The following is a 15,684-nucleotide window of genomic DNA, read 5'->3' on the forward strand; positions in this document are numbered from 1 at the left end:
GAGGAGTAGCTTCTTCTAGCTACACTCCCAAGTCAAAGAGGGCATTGCTTGACTTGGCTTGGGGGAGATTTTTTGTACATATGGTAAATTTTTCTCTCTTTTCTCTATTTTTTGCTTTTCTAGTATAGATTTTATTGCTTTCTAGAGTAATTTTTATTGCTTTCCTTTCACTAGTAGAAAAATCAAAATAGGCACCGCCAAATGGCCACCGGTTTTTAAAAACCGGTGGGGAAATAATGGGGGAAAATGGGCGGGATTTTGTGGGAAGGGTATTGCCACCGGTTCGGTTCGAACCGGTGAGAAATTATTAATTCCATCGGTTCAAAACCGGTGGCTATGTTTTTTTTTGTTTTTTTTATATTATTATTAAAACCGCCCCTCCTCTTTATAAACCCCTAACCCTAACTTAATCCTCTCCCAAGCCTCTCTCCTCCCTCCCCTTTCCTCCTTCTCTCTCCTGCTCTCTCTCTCTCTCTCCTGTTCGTCTCACGCTCAATCTCCCCTCTTGTTTCTAGCTTTCTCGTCGCCGGCGGTTGTCCCACCTCTCTCTCATCTCACTTCTCTTTTCTCTTCTCTCATCTCAATGCTTTCTCGTCGCCGGCAGTTTTGTGGTTGGTGGTGTTAAAAAATTAATGGTTTTAAAGGTTAAATTCGACCATGAAAACTCTGGATCTAGACTTTTCATGGTCGAATTTGACCTTATTAAACCAAATTCAAACCAATTTTGGTTATTAAGGTATGTTTTTTGGTTTTTTTTTTTTTATTAATTTTTCGTTTGTTGTTGGCGGTTCTGGCGGTGGGTAGGGTTTTAGTTGATGTCGTGGTGAGTGTGGCGTTGGTTAGGGTTTTGGTTTGGTTGTGTGTTCGATCAGGGGTCGTGGTGGGTTTGGGTGATGGGTCGTGGTGGGTGGGTTTGGGTAATGGGTCGTGGTGGGTGGGTTTCGGTGATGGGTCGTTGTGGGTTGGATGCGGTTTGGGTGGGTTTGGGCAGGGTTGGAGGTGGTGTGTGGTGACGGTTGGTGGTGGTAGGGGGTTGTGTGTTCTTGTGGGTAGGTCGTGGGTTGTGGGTGGGTCGTGGGTTTTGGTGGTTATTTTGTTTTTTTTTTATTTTAATTTTTTATTTTGAGAAAATTAGTTTTAGAATTAGGCCAATTAGCCTAATCCATACTCATTGTATGACATCTTTTGTTTTTGTTTCAGGAAATGCTGCTATGATGCTCCAGAGAATAAATTTTCACTTGCATATTGTCCTTTGAAGACTATGCTGATGTTTTAGAAATTTAAAACATGTACCTATTTGTTTTGTGTAATTTTATTAATTAAGTTCTTTTAAATTGGAATTGTTGTATGAGTATTTATTTGTAGTTATATATATATGTTTATGCTACATTATAAGTGAAAAAAATGCAAAAAAAATGCAAAAAAAAAAATAAAAAATAAAAATAAAAAAAAATTGTTTTTTAAGGGCATTATTGCCACCGGTTAACCGATGGCAATACTTTCTAATACTAAAAAAATTCGGGAAGGATTATTGCCACCGGTTAACCGGTGGCAATACTTGTTTTTGCCATCGGTTTTGAACTGGTGGCTTTTTCATCAGACTATTGCCACCCCCAAATGGCCACCGGTTCCAAACCGGTGGCATAGGGGGGTTTTGAACCGGTGGCCATTTGTGAATGAATTATATAAAAATTCAAAAATATGTTCCAATGAATTATAAATCATGCTTCCATGTGTCCCATACTTGGAAAATATTGTTTTGATTCTTGGTATATGATAATGAGCTTTGTGAGTTTGTTGATTATGATTTGAAGTTTAATTGTTTGGATTCCTAAACATGCGTTAATTTTGCCCAACTATTTGTGAATATAGTGCTTGACTAGTTGATTTGGTTAGGAATGTATGATAGTTCCTGGTATGTCAAGGAATTTGAGTATTGGTTTGCAACTATTAGCAATGTTTGTATGGCTCAATATTATGCACATTAAGGAGGACGAAGGCATTTGTTCTCTTAGGTAGCCTTCAGACGATATTAGATACATTTGTTCCCTTCTTGTTACCCATGTTGTTGCTTGTGCCATTTTATTGTTTATTTAGCCACATTACAAGCCTATATAAGCCCCATTGGTTACAAGTCCCAAGCTTGGCTTGGGGGAGCTATTAGTTGGTGAGGTGAGGGAGTTGTGGTGTGCATATCATTTGCACAATGTGGGAATAAAAGAAGAGTGATTGTTCTTTGATATTATGATTGGAAAATATTGATGTTTTGTGTTTTAAAGTTGAAAATTTCCAATATGAGGTAAAAAGAAAAAAAAAGAGCAAAGAGAAAAGAAATTGTTTCAAATGTTCAAATGTTCTATTTGAAGGTTGCTAAAAAAAAAGTAAAAAAAGAAGTTCAAGTTTGAAAAGAAAAAGAAAGAAAAAAAAAGAATAAGTAGTTCAAAGTTTGTTTTAATTCACTCTATTTCCTATTATCATACTTTGTGAGTGAATATGTAAGTGTTGGGATTGTGTTGTGTATATGATTGTTTGGTGAATTTTTGTGGAGTTAAGTTGTGATTGGAGATGTTTTGGTCATCAATTGTTTTGACCTTGGGTTTTATTAGGATATGGCTCCCTTAAGCATGGCTTTACTCTCACATTTTCCTAAATTTATCCTACCCTTTACCCTAGCCATACATTACAAGCTTTAAAGACCTTCCGACCTTTGTGCATAAGAGTTGTATGAATGTGAAATTGTTGTTTATCAATGCAAGTTATGATTTGACATATTTCGAGTCGACTAGTAGGTTGAGCGAACATTGTTTTAAACACACGAGAGTGTGAGTTGGGAGGGCATTTTTCACATATAAAGGGGTTAGTTGGAGAGCGATCGAGTACATCTTTTACTCGCCACATAAATGAGAGTTGAGTGTGTGAGCACTAGTCTTGAATTCTATATGATCATGTGGTTTACTCTAATTGACAATTGTTGGGGAGGAAGGATGATTAGATGAATAAGATTGATTGACATTGAAGCATGTTCATTAGATTTGCCTTGAATCGTGTGTGCTTGATTTTGTTTACTTGGGATGAAGCATGTTTTATATGTTCATTGATGAGCTCTTTGCTTAGGGACAAGCAAAGGTTTGGCTTGGGGGAGTTTGATATGTCCAATTGATATAGTGTTTTACCCCCGTCCCATGGTCATAATTAGTGGTGTTTTTGGCTCTTTAGGGCCACTTTTATTACTAATTAGTGTTTTCTAGTGTTTTTGTAGTTTTGCATGAGTTTTGTAGGAAATTTCACATTTGGAGCGTTTTTCGGGTTTTTCATGAAGCAACTACGAGCATTAGGAGGACACGACTGTCTTTGAAGCCCAAGAACTGTTACAGCCGGCGATTAAGGACTCGTTATGTGATACCGGGGCAATTGAATCGAGTATTCAAACCCGAAGAGGAAATCCGGATTGGGCCAAAGAATCGAGCCCAATCGAAGTCCAAGCCTCGAAGAAGAAGCCGCGCCCGATCGGGAAAGCTTTCGCCCAATCGAGCGGGCTCGCACAAGAGGCATCAGCAAGAAGGCGCGCGCGATCGGGTGAGCATAAGCTCGATCGGGCGCGGCGCAGCAGGAAGAGCGAGGGAAAAAAGGAGGGCCCGATCGGGCCGCACTTCGCCTGATCGGGCGCTTGTTTTTAGAAGACCTGATTGTCGAGATTTTTAGTTTTCAATTAGGATTTGTTTTAGGGATGTTTAAGTACGATTTTTGGACGTAATTTTTTATTACCTTCTCTTTTAGATTTTCTCTCTCTACTTAGAATATTTTCTCTCTCAAAAATTCTCTCAACTATTGTTCTTAACTCCATTCCTTAATCCAGATTTCTTTTGGTAACAATTTCTTCTCTTTTAATTTTAGTTATTTTATTTAATTCTTTCATCATGTCTTGCTTTATTGTTTTGATTAGTTTAAATTTAATTATGTTTGAGTAGTTTTATTTCTAGGGTTTATGGGGATCTAATAAATAATATGAATGGGTAATTTGTGATTGTTGATTATCAATGCTTGATTAATTTCCTATTGATTGATTTAATGCTATGCAAGTAGGTTTGGCCAGATTTAATTGTATGAGTTTAGCAATATTAATTCAAGATTCGACAAATGAGAATTGATGTTTAGGCTTAGTTTTAATAGGCAGACTAATTTATAAATGGTTAAGTCGAGATTCGAGTGATGAGAGTTAATACTGGTAAATTAACTCTGTGATTATAATACGTAGCGGAAGCCCTTTATAATCTGACTTATTGATGCTTGATGATTGCTTATTATGATTTGCCCTGGAATATTGTTTATTAGTGAACCTATGCCCTAGGTTTTCCCTTCGTTGATTTATATCCCTTTTTATTCCCTTGTTACTTTTACCTTTAGTAGTTTAATTACTCTTTACAACAAATTTGGTTACTTGATAATCTAGATTATTTCTAATTAATTAGGAGTAAATTGATATGTTTCCCTGTGGTTCGACCCTTCTTCCCTATGTACATAGTTAGTGGATTTAGGTTTTATTTTTTATTAGGTGAATACGACTTGAGCCTGTCAAATCCTTAGTTAACAAAACTTCAACAAACTATTTGTTTCTGATTCTGGCAGACCTATATGGCGTAGGAGCACCAATAGAAATGTTCTGTTCAACTCTTTGAAGATTTTCGCAAGAATCAGATTCAAGTGGGACGATGGGAGTCTCGCTAGTCGAATTAGCTTGCTGCAACGCATGATTATGCGCCATCGCCTCTGATGTGGTGTTATCCCCATCCATTTGTTTCTCGTCTCGAATTTCTTCAAGCACTACTTTACTCCCACTTGTCTTTCGAGAGAGGAATTTCTTTTCTAGAAAGACATCATCACAAGTAACAAACACTTTGTTACCATCGCAATTGTAGAAGTAATACCCCTTTGTTTCTTTAGGATAACCCACAAAGAAACAATTCCCTGATTTAGGGTCAAGTTTGTCGCTTTGTAAACGTTTTACATAGACCTCACAACCCCTAACCTTGAGATAAGACAACTTTGGAACTCTTCCAGTCCGTAACTCATATGGTGTCTTCTCAACTATTTTGGACGGGCTTCTGTTTAGTATGTTTGTAGCTGCTTCTAGTGCATATCCCAAGAATGATATGTGAAGATCAATAAATCTCATCATGGATCGAAGCGAACCATATCTAGTAAGGTCCTATTCCTCCTTTCTGACACACCATTTAGTTGTGGTGTACCTGGAAGGGTTAATTGTAAAAGTATTCCACAATTAATCAGATGTTCATCAAACTCTTAAGTCAAATATTCGCCACCATGATCAGATTGAAGTGCTTTAATTGTCCTCCCAAGTTGGTTTTGTACTTCATTCTGGAATTCCTTGAACTTTTCAATGGATTCCAACTTGTATTTCATTAAATAGATATAACCATATCTACTTAAATCATCAGTAAAGGTAATGAAATAGCTATAACCACCTCTAGCTTTTGAACTCATTGGTTCACATACATCTGTATGTATGAGGCCCAAAAGGTCACTAGCTCTTTCACCTTTTCTAGTAAAAGGCAATTTGGTCATTTTACCTAACAAGCATGACTCACAATTCTCAAATGATTCATAATCAAATGAAGTTAGGAGTCCATCCTTATGTAATTTCTAGATGCACGATTGATTTATATGACCTAACCTAAAATGCCATAAATAGGTTTGGTTTGATTCATCTGTTTTACGCTTTCACTAGTGGAAAAAAGGGCATTTATAACGGGCAAAAACTACCCATCTGTAACAGGCAGCGGCCGTTACGTATGCAGCTGTTACGGATGGTCTTTCTTATTCATAACGGGCACCATCCGTTATGAATAACCTATTATTCGTAACGGGCAGCTGAAAAACCCGTTACGAATAACCCATTATTCGTAACAGACATTTATGTTGCCCGTTACGAATAACCCATTATTCGTAACAGACATTTATGTTGCCCGTTACGAGTAATGGATTATTTGTAACGGGCTTTTTAGCTGCCCGTTACGAATAACCCCATCATTCGTAACAGGCTTTTCAGCTACCCGTTACGAATAACCCCATTTTTCTGATCAATGTTGTAAACATGAGTTGTATAATCTAAGACATACAAACCATTAATCAATTTGGTGTTAGCATATGAAATATTTCCTTTAGATATAAAACAACACTTGTCTCTTATTTCAAAAGACGAACCTTCAGTATCTAAATCATGAACTGAAATAATGTTCTTGGTAATTGTTGGGACATAATAACAGTTATTAAGTACCAAAATAAGACCAGATGGAAGTCTCAAATTATAGCTTCCAATAGCAAGTGCGACAACTTTTGCTCCATTTCCTACTCTAAGTGCGACTTCCCCTTTTGCTAATTTCTTACTCCTTTCTAGGCCCTGCATGTTATTACCAATGTGAGCACCACAACCGGTATCGAACACCCAAGTTGAAGAAGTAAGATTAATTTCTACAACAAAAACATTAGGTAAATCTTTACCTTCCGTTTTCAGTGGTGTGTAATGGGGACACCCATGTATGTGGCAAGACCACCTACTGCAATAGAAGCACTGGCTTCCTTCCCTCTTCAAGTACTCCTCTGAATGGTTGACCAAAAGGTTGACTAATGTCACTGTCGAGCCTTCATCATCATGAATAAGCTTGACTAGAACAAATCCATCATGGAGCGGGAACAAGATAGTGTCACTACTACAAAAATTGTCTAAGAGAGGCGTTCAAATATGCCTAAGAGACCACTTTTGAACAGGTCTCTATCTCAGAGGTCTGTTTGATAACTAGACCCCATAATGAGGTGCGGTCTCTTTGAAAGACAAACAGACCCGTTGATAAAGATATGTGGTTTGTTATGTGAGGGTACAAGTTGTCATATACTGAGGGAAACAGACCTGTTATTTGAAATATTAGGTATCTTTAGTTGAAACTAACAGACCTGCTATGTTTTATGATGGGTTTCTTTGATTCTTTTTCTTTTGAAAAAAAAACAAATTTTTTTTTCATATTTTAATTTTGAAATATGAAATTTGAAAATGTATTCTTTATTCCAATGGCAGAAAAATGGTAAATTACAGACTAGAAAAGTACTCCGTACTTTATAACAAAACTGATATGGATTAATGGAGTATTATACAAAAAAAAAACACTAAAACACACGAAGTATAAACATAATTGAAATTTACACTTATAATTACTATTCATAATATTCGTTAATATAGCTTGAGTACTCCATATTCGCTCTGCCCTCAATTGAGTACTGTTAAAAATAGATTTGGCATTATAAAAACAAAGAATTAATTTAGATAAACACACAATCTCGTAAAAAAAACAATGTATAGAATTGAACGAAATACATAATTAAAACAAAAATTAATTAAGAAATGCACATTACTAAAGAGAAAAATAGGAAATCCATCAATTGAATAAGATCTAGCTAAAACAAATTAGCGTGTTGAGTATTTTGGAGCCTTCAAAGCTATTCTCTAATTGAGTATTGTCAAACCATTAAATTGTTGTCAAACCCATCAAATCTGCATTTAATGAAATACAACCATAAAACTTCATAACTACAAGAACTAACACTTCTAATACAGAAAATTAAATGGAAAATTAACCCATATAAACAAATTAAAAAGAAAATAAAGATAAAATTAAACTTACCCCTCGACAATTTTTTGGTGAGCACATTGGATTGCTTGAAAGCCATTAAAACTAGCAGATCTATATGTAAAGATATATGAAGATAGGTTGTTCAAGCTTGTTTAATTCACACTCTGCCATCATATATTTATACAAAGAGTAGGCCATTAATCAATACCTAAAACCTACGGCAAGTATATGGAAGGGATAGAAATATGCCTAACTAAGATAATAACAAATATACCAAGTATATATTCTAACAATATTCCCATAATTATCCTAACACTATAGCAGAAATAATTTGGAGTACAAAAGGAAATAAAACACTCATGAATAATGAAAATAAAAGCCGAAAAAACAATTAGAATAGAAAAGCCCCAAATTGTACATTGCAATAAATCAGTATCCACTTCAATACTATGAATTTTAAACTATTGTAAACCAATCAATAATCAAATTAATAAATACTAGTTTTGTGCCCCGTGCGATGCCCGGGTTGTTTATGAAATCGATTTAAATCTATACAATGCGGCGCGAAACTCAAATTTTATTTTATTGAAAGTAAAACAGTAAATTAACAATTTTATCCTAAAATTCTATCCAAATTTGATTCATAATAGGATTCTAAACTAACTTTTTTATCTTATGAAGTGTATTTAAATCTATCCAACGTGGTGCGACACTTGGCGAAAAGTAATGCCAAGTGTCGCTGCTTCGTGACCTGGCTAAAAGTTTAGCTTTATATATTAGTTATATGATAAGAAGAATAAAAGGATCCCAGATTTAATTAACTAAACCGTAGAAACCAAGAACTCATATTGATTTACCTCCATGGGCTACAGCAGTAAGGAGCCGCGAGTGAGAACCCAACACAAACCACTCAATCACTTAGCGAGGATAGTGACAGTCAATAAAGGCGGACATCATCTTAAACCACCATTCTACTAGCGAAAAACCGTAGATCTAGAGGTCATACTTCAGAGGGGGGAAAGAAAATAAATCTAGAGAAGATTAAAAGAGGGTCTTTCTTGCATTTAGCCTCAATAATTTAGAGTGAGAAAATTGAGAAGAGACAGAATGAAGACAAGATAAGGAAGAGACTAGAAGAATATGAAAAGAATATTAGAGTGGGGGTAGGAATGGCAGCAGATCGGATTCGGGTCGGATGTGGCTAAATCCGAATCTGATCCGTTTAGTAACTAAACGGACCTTGGGCCGGATCCGAATCCGAGTCTGAATTTAAAAAATCCGAGTCCGAATCCGATCCGACTCGTAATTTTTGGATCCAAATCCGGTCCGCTTATATGGACTTCCGAAATGATCTCAATATTATTTTTATTTTTATTTTTTGTAATGTCGTATACCTATAATTGCTTGTATTGTCATACCAATTAAAGTATAAACATAACATATTTAAATTATAAACTAAGTTACAAAACAAAATTATGCTACAAAACAAGCAAATAATTGTCCAAAGATATAGAGCATATGCTTATACTCTCGGATTCGGACTCGGATCGGACTCCGTCGGACTTTGCGTAGGGTCCAAGTCTGATCCACCTCCTATTCGGATTCGGATCTAATTTATCGGATTCGAACTCAGACTAATTTTAAACGGATTCGAATCGAACTCGGATTACCAATCAATAATCAAATTAATAAATATAAGAAGAATAAAAGGATCCCAGATTTAATTAACTAAACCGAAGAAACCAAGAACTCATATTGGCTTACCTCCACGGGCTACGGCAGTAAGGAGCCACGAGTGAGAACCCAGCACAAACCACTCAATCACTTAGCGAGGATAGTGACAGTTAGTAGAGTCGGACATCATCTGAAACCACCATTCTACTAGAGAAAAACCGTAGATCTAGAGGTAGGTCATACTTTAGAGGGGGGAAAGAAAATAAATCTAGAGAAGATTAAATGAGGGGCTTTATTGCATTCAGCCTCAATAATTTAGAGTGAGAAAATTGAGAAGAGAGAGAATGAAGACAAGATAAGGAAGAGACTAGAAGAATATGAAAAGAATAGTGGAGTGGGGGATAATATAAAGATGTTGGTATATAAAATGTACTACAAGATTTAAGCCTTTAAGTGATTTGTTAGGTTATGACGGGTCTCTTAGATACTTGTATATTTTTTTTAATTGACACATGGTACACGTTAAAAGACCTCTTAGGTTTGATAACGGGTCTCTTATTTCTCTTGAATTATTTTACCCACCAATGTGGTGGACGGATTCCCTAGGATATACCTCTGATTGAATAATCCAATCATTTCATAGACATGGGTCCTAACTGACTGACCAGGCAAGAGTTTCTTAGCCATAATCTTATAGTGGATATTGTAAGTCTCAAACCTTACACTGTCATTCCAGGAGTAGTAAATCTGAGGGATCGAATTAACGACCTCTCTTACATTGTGGTCATTAATGCCTCCACTTCCTAATGCCCGAATGCCACCTCGACACATGGCACGAAGACATTTATGCAGATTGGTCAACTCATAGTGCCTGAACCTTCTTTTCAAACAAGTTGGAGTAGATTCTAAAATGAGATTCCTGATTTTCTCTGCATCCGAAACATCTTTCGCATGCCTTTCAGGAGTAAAACTAATGGTGTATCTTCTCACAATGGGTATGTATAAATGAGCCTCAACCCTTTGACTTATGAGAACATTTCTCAACTCGTTTTCCCATTCCCTGAAGTTTCTGAGATTTAGCTTTAATTTCAATTTGTTTGACAAAATAGTGTTGTCGTAAAGGTTATTCATGTACAAACAAAAACAAAATGAGGCAAAGTTCAATAATTATTTTTGATAAATTTAAAGTACCATAAACGATTTAAATTTGGTAACTTTAAAACACTTTATTCAATTAAATGATCCCAATTTGAATTAAGTGATTCTAAGACCCTTTATTTGTGCAATAATTGATCGGACTTTGGCCCGACCATCAACCATTACATTTCCAAGGTGAATAAACTCTTTATTAATTACAACTAGGGATGACAGTGGATCTGGACCCAACCCGAATCCGTGGATCTAGATCCATTTTTCACGGATCTGGGTCCTCAAATTTTGGACCCGACGGATCTGGGTCGGATCCGGGTCCTGCCTGAAAAACGGATCTGGGTCCGGGTCTAACTTCCAGACCCGGACCCGGATCTGTGGATCCGTTTTTAAAATTTAATTTTTTAAAAAAATAATAAAAATTCTAATACAAAACTCACAAGTCACACAACTTTCGGCCCATATCAATTCAGAAACAAAAATCAAAACTATTTACAAACCCTAACTTTCTCTCTCTAGTTTCCATTATCCACTACCACTACTCAGCCTACTCTCTAATCTCCACCGACCACCGGACCTCCCAGACATATCGCCGGCAAACAAAACGGCATCAAAGACCTCGTCCAGGTCTGTAAGTTGTACAGCCCGTACTCCCATCCCTTTTTAGTTTTTTTTTTTTTTTTTTTTATTTTTTTTTTTAATGAACAAATAAATTAAGGTAGTAGTTCATATTATCTTTAGATGTTTCTGTTCAAGTTTGCATGCACTTGATTTGATGGGTTTAGTTTTAGCAATTTCGTGGGTTTATTTCTTGGATTTGGTGGGTGCATTTGATTTGATGGGTTTTTTTTGGTGGGTTTGCTGCAAATTCGTGGGATTATTTTTACTTGTTATTTGTACATGTTTTTGCTGCCATCTTGTTTGTTTAATTGTATATTTGTATGTATTTATGCTTGCAATTTGTGTAATTTATGTAATTTTTGTGTATTTGTTTGATTTATTTGTAAGGTCCAATTGTGAGTTTAGTTTTTGCCAATTACTAATTCTTTTCTTTGTTTTGTTTTGTTTCATTATTTTAGGATGTTGATGATATTAGTAGTGATGAAGATTAGTTCTTTCGGAATATGGATATTGGATGCTCAAATCGGATACATCAATGTTATTTTTTTTTGTTTGGTCATTTGTAACATGGTACTTTTTTTTATGTTTGGATTTTTTTTTTCAAAGACAATATGTGTGTTACATTGTATTTTTAGTTGTATAACTCTAATTTATGCATTGAACTTGGTTGAAATGCGTTTTATTACATTTGTTTGAAAAAATTAGGCAAAACGTGCAAGACCCGTTTTGGACCCGTTTTGGGACCCGGATTCGGACCCGGATCCGTTGGATCTGTCGGATCTAGATCAAGGTCCTCATTTTATGGACTCGACGAATCCGGGGCGGATCTGGATCCAAGGTTGAAAAATGGATCTGGATCCGGGTCCATTCGGACCCGGTCCAGATCCGACCCATTGCCATCCCTAATTACAACTCTTGTAATTCTTGGTTTAATAATTATCATCACATATTTAATTATTACCCTTAGCTTCAAGGATCTAAACTCTTTAGGTAACCTTGTTGAGTATACCCAATTAAAATTGTAAAACTTGATTTGCCCTAACTCTCCCAAGATATAATATGACACCCAGCTTAGGCATGACCCATCATAAATATCATTGGTTTTTCGGGTTTTTAATTGGAAAAGCAACCTCAATATTACTACGACCTAGATTCATTATGTTTGTGATTTTAATATAGTTAACTCTAGTGCATCATCACAAGCATCAATAAAATCTAACATGCATAATCTACTAATGCATAAATAAAACATGACATAGTATGACCCCTAAGAAAACTAATAAAGTAGAAAATGCTCCCACTTGAATTTTCATTCTCATCCATCTTAACCCTTAGGGCCTCCACTCCATTGGCTTCTTGGGTCAAATGCACCCTGTAATATTATTCTATTCTATCTACTACTTAAATAAAACAAAATAAATTATAAAAATACTTAACGGTACGCAGACCCTATTTAGCTTACAAAAATATAAAACGATGCGCAGATCGTATTTAGAATCTATGGGCCATACTAGTCTATATATAGCAATAAATAATATCATATATTATAAAGTGACACATAATAAATCACTCATCATGCTTTCCTACAACATCAAATATCCACAATTAAGGAAACATGGCTCCAAATATCTCATATTTTAATTTATTACTACATTTAGATAATATCACATATTATTTCAAACCAACCATAAAATATCACATATTTTATTTTAGGTAAGAGATAGAATCAAATCATATTTTAATTATGGAAGATAAATCATATTTATTTTTCATGATTATTCTAACTAATTTAGGAGATTCTATCCTAATTGCCTAGCCAGTCACATAATTTTAAATCAATTATTATCCGAAATTAATTATGGGTTAATCTCATTAATAAATCAATCATTATCCAAATAGAATCTTTTGCTCCATATTTATTCAAACGTAACAAAATTAACAACTTTAACTTTGTTAATAATCTTTTCAAAATCAAAACTTATTTCTTTAATTTTAATTTTGAAATCTGATTTTTATTAAAATAAAATAAAATAATTTTTTTAAAAAATTTTGCACCAGCCACCGTGGTGTGGCTAGCCAAAGCCGGCCACGGTGGTCGTACACCGTGAGGTGTACGCTGCTTGCAGCAATGCACAGCAGCATCAGCAGTAGTGCTGCACAACCTTTGCACAGTGCTGTTGTTGCTACCTGTAGACACCTAAAAATGTCTCCCCAAAACCAAACCCGTTGATGAACACCTTTTGATTAGGGGATTTTTATCCACCAATCACCTTCTGACAAGTGGACCAACCCGGTTCCGCCACGTGTCCTTCACGAAGGACAACAGGAGCCTGCCACGTGTCAGTCACAGATACGTCCTCTACGGACCGCTATAGACACGCCACGTGTCCACCCATGCCAAATGGGAAAACCGGCCACCAAGGCCCAATCCAGTCTAGAGGCTCGATCAGCCCTAGGTTTACCTTAAACCTAGAGAGTTGCACGCTTCTCAAGGCTATAAATACTTAATTAATCCTCATTAATCACAGAATCGAATAATCAAGAGATCAAGCAGAGAAGAACAGAGTTATTAACAACCGGCTAATCTCGCTAACGACGCAGATTACCAACACTAAGCACTCTCACCTAGAGAGACCTCATTACTTTAATTTCTGTATTGATTACTCCTTAATCAGGTACTAACTTGACCGTTGGAGGCGGAGCTCTCAGGAGTCTCCGTTATTTTGCAGGTACAGGCGTCCGGTTCCAGTCTCGGAATTGTAACTCTCCCGCAGGACATCAGAAAACCCCGAAACATTTGGCGCCGTCTGTGGGGAGAGTACTTCAGAGATGGCATCCAAGTCTGTACCGACTCCAGAAGAGAGGCGTCCCCTAGACGACCCTCAAGTCCAGTCGGACCATGATACCGAAAGTGAATTTGAAGTTGAAACTCATACAGCTCCAGACGGGACCCTAAGGGCCCGACGTACCCGCCATACCGAAAGGAGGGAACGGGAGCATCTTAAAACAGGAAGCGAGCCAGCAGGCGCATCGCTTGCTCGGCAACAGCCGACTGATGGGTCTGCTCCCATCACAAGGAACGAACTCATGACCTTCATGAGGGACTTCAAGGGAGAGATTCAAGAGTTGATCAACAAAAAACCGCCTGCTTCAGTCAAGGAGAAGACGGCCAAGAAACCTTCCACTTCACTGAAGAGGAAGCCAGTTCAAGGGCGAGAGGCGACTCCCCATCCTAAATCCAAGAAGCGGGAGCCACCTGCTCTTGATTTTACAAAACTCCGCTATCCTACGGGAAATAGGAAACCGGTTCGTCATATTCAGGCGGACGGGTCAAAGCAAACGTTCACAGATGCTCGGCTCCTGCTAGAGCAGAAGAAGAGTGACCGATTATCAGAGTCGGCTTCTACTTCAAATTTTCAGGACAGTTTGCGAAATGCCTCGATGAGGCATACTCAGTCGTACCATGAGAGTCAGTCAGGCGGCACCTCCCGTCAGTCCGGCTTTCATAGTGCCCAGGCGGTACCAAACTTACCATTTGTGCCGCAACAACGGTATTTTATGCAGCCACCTCCATTTGGTGGACCTGCAGCAAAAAACGTCCAACCTATGGACTGGAAGCTACGGCTGCTTAGACTTGGTGAACAGCCGTCGGCCTTCTCCAAGGAAATTACTGAAGCCGCTCAGCCGGCCAAAGTAAAAAATGTTCTAGTAGGCGCCTATGACGGCACTACTAACCCAGAAGACCATCTGATGGCATTCACCAACCTGATGTACCTTCAAGGGTTGGATGATCCCACTTGGTGCAAGTGTTTCCCAGCGACTCTCAAGGGAATTGCACAGCAATGGTTCGGCAACCTGCCGACTGGTTGTGTAAACAACTTCAGGACGCTTGCTTACTTATTTGCCTCCAACTTCGCTATGAACATCCCTGCAAAGAAAACGACCCTTGATTTGGGAACAATTCAGCAGGGCGAGAAGGAGGGGCTTCGTTCTTACATCAGGCGGTTCAACCTGATGAGAATACAGATTCAAGGGTTACCGGATGAGGTAGCTTATACGGACTTTTTTAGAGGTCTCAAAGACGGGTCTACCTTTAAATTTGATTTAGTTCGAAAAAGGGTGGCGACTCTTCAAGAGGCCTTGATTGAAGCAGAAGCCTATATACAGGCGACTGATCTGTGTACGATAAAACAGTCGGACGGGAAGAGGTTCGACAAAAGAGAGGGACAACAGAAACAGTCGTCCCACAAAGATGAGAAAAGAAAAGAGGTCTGGGCGGCTGATTCCTCCAAACAACCGGCCCAGAAAAAGAAAAAAGAATTCAAACCATACTCCCCAAAGTATGTGTTTAACAAGGATAACCAGTTTATCTTAAAAGAAATAAAGGGACGGCTCTCAGTTGAGAAGCCGCTCCCCATGAAGGGTTCTGCGAGCAACCGGAACCAAGACAAAATCTGTGCTTACCATGATGACGTTGGTCATCACACCAATGACTGCATCAGTCTCATGCGGTACCTAGACCGCTTGGTTGATCAAGGTGATCTTGACACTTATGTCAAGAAATCTACGGGGAATACTTCCTCAAAAAAGCAGTCGG

General features: G+C 37.5%; 2 long non-coding RNA genes across 2 annotated transcripts; one reads left to right on the plus strand and one right to left on the minus strand.

Moving 5' to 3' along the window:
- Window positions 1-6,166: 6,166 nt before the first annotated feature.
- Window positions 6,167-9,884, minus strand: LOC110716180. The gene is made up of 3 exons (XR_002510408.1): window positions 9,408-9,884; window positions 6,520-7,290; window positions 6,167-6,418 (listed from the first exon to the last, which is right to left on the minus strand). It is a non-coding gene; the product is annotated as an uncharacterized LOC110716180 (long non-coding RNA).
- Window positions 9,885-10,800: 916 nt separating this feature from the next.
- On the plus strand, window positions 10,801-11,760 carry LOC110716181. The gene is made up of 2 exons (XR_002510409.1): window positions 10,801-11,093; window positions 11,546-11,760. It is a non-coding gene; the product is annotated as an uncharacterized LOC110716181 (long non-coding RNA).
- The last annotated feature ends 3,924 nt before the right edge of the window (window positions 11,761-15,684 follow it).

This window comes from Chenopodium quinoa, unplaced genomic scaffold, assembly GCF_001683475.1.
Source record: "Chenopodium quinoa cultivar QQ74 unplaced genomic scaffold, ASM168347v1, whole genome shotgun sequence".
Taxonomy (NCBI): domain Eukaryota; kingdom Viridiplantae; phylum Streptophyta; class Magnoliopsida; order Caryophyllales; family Amaranthaceae; genus Chenopodium; species Chenopodium quinoa.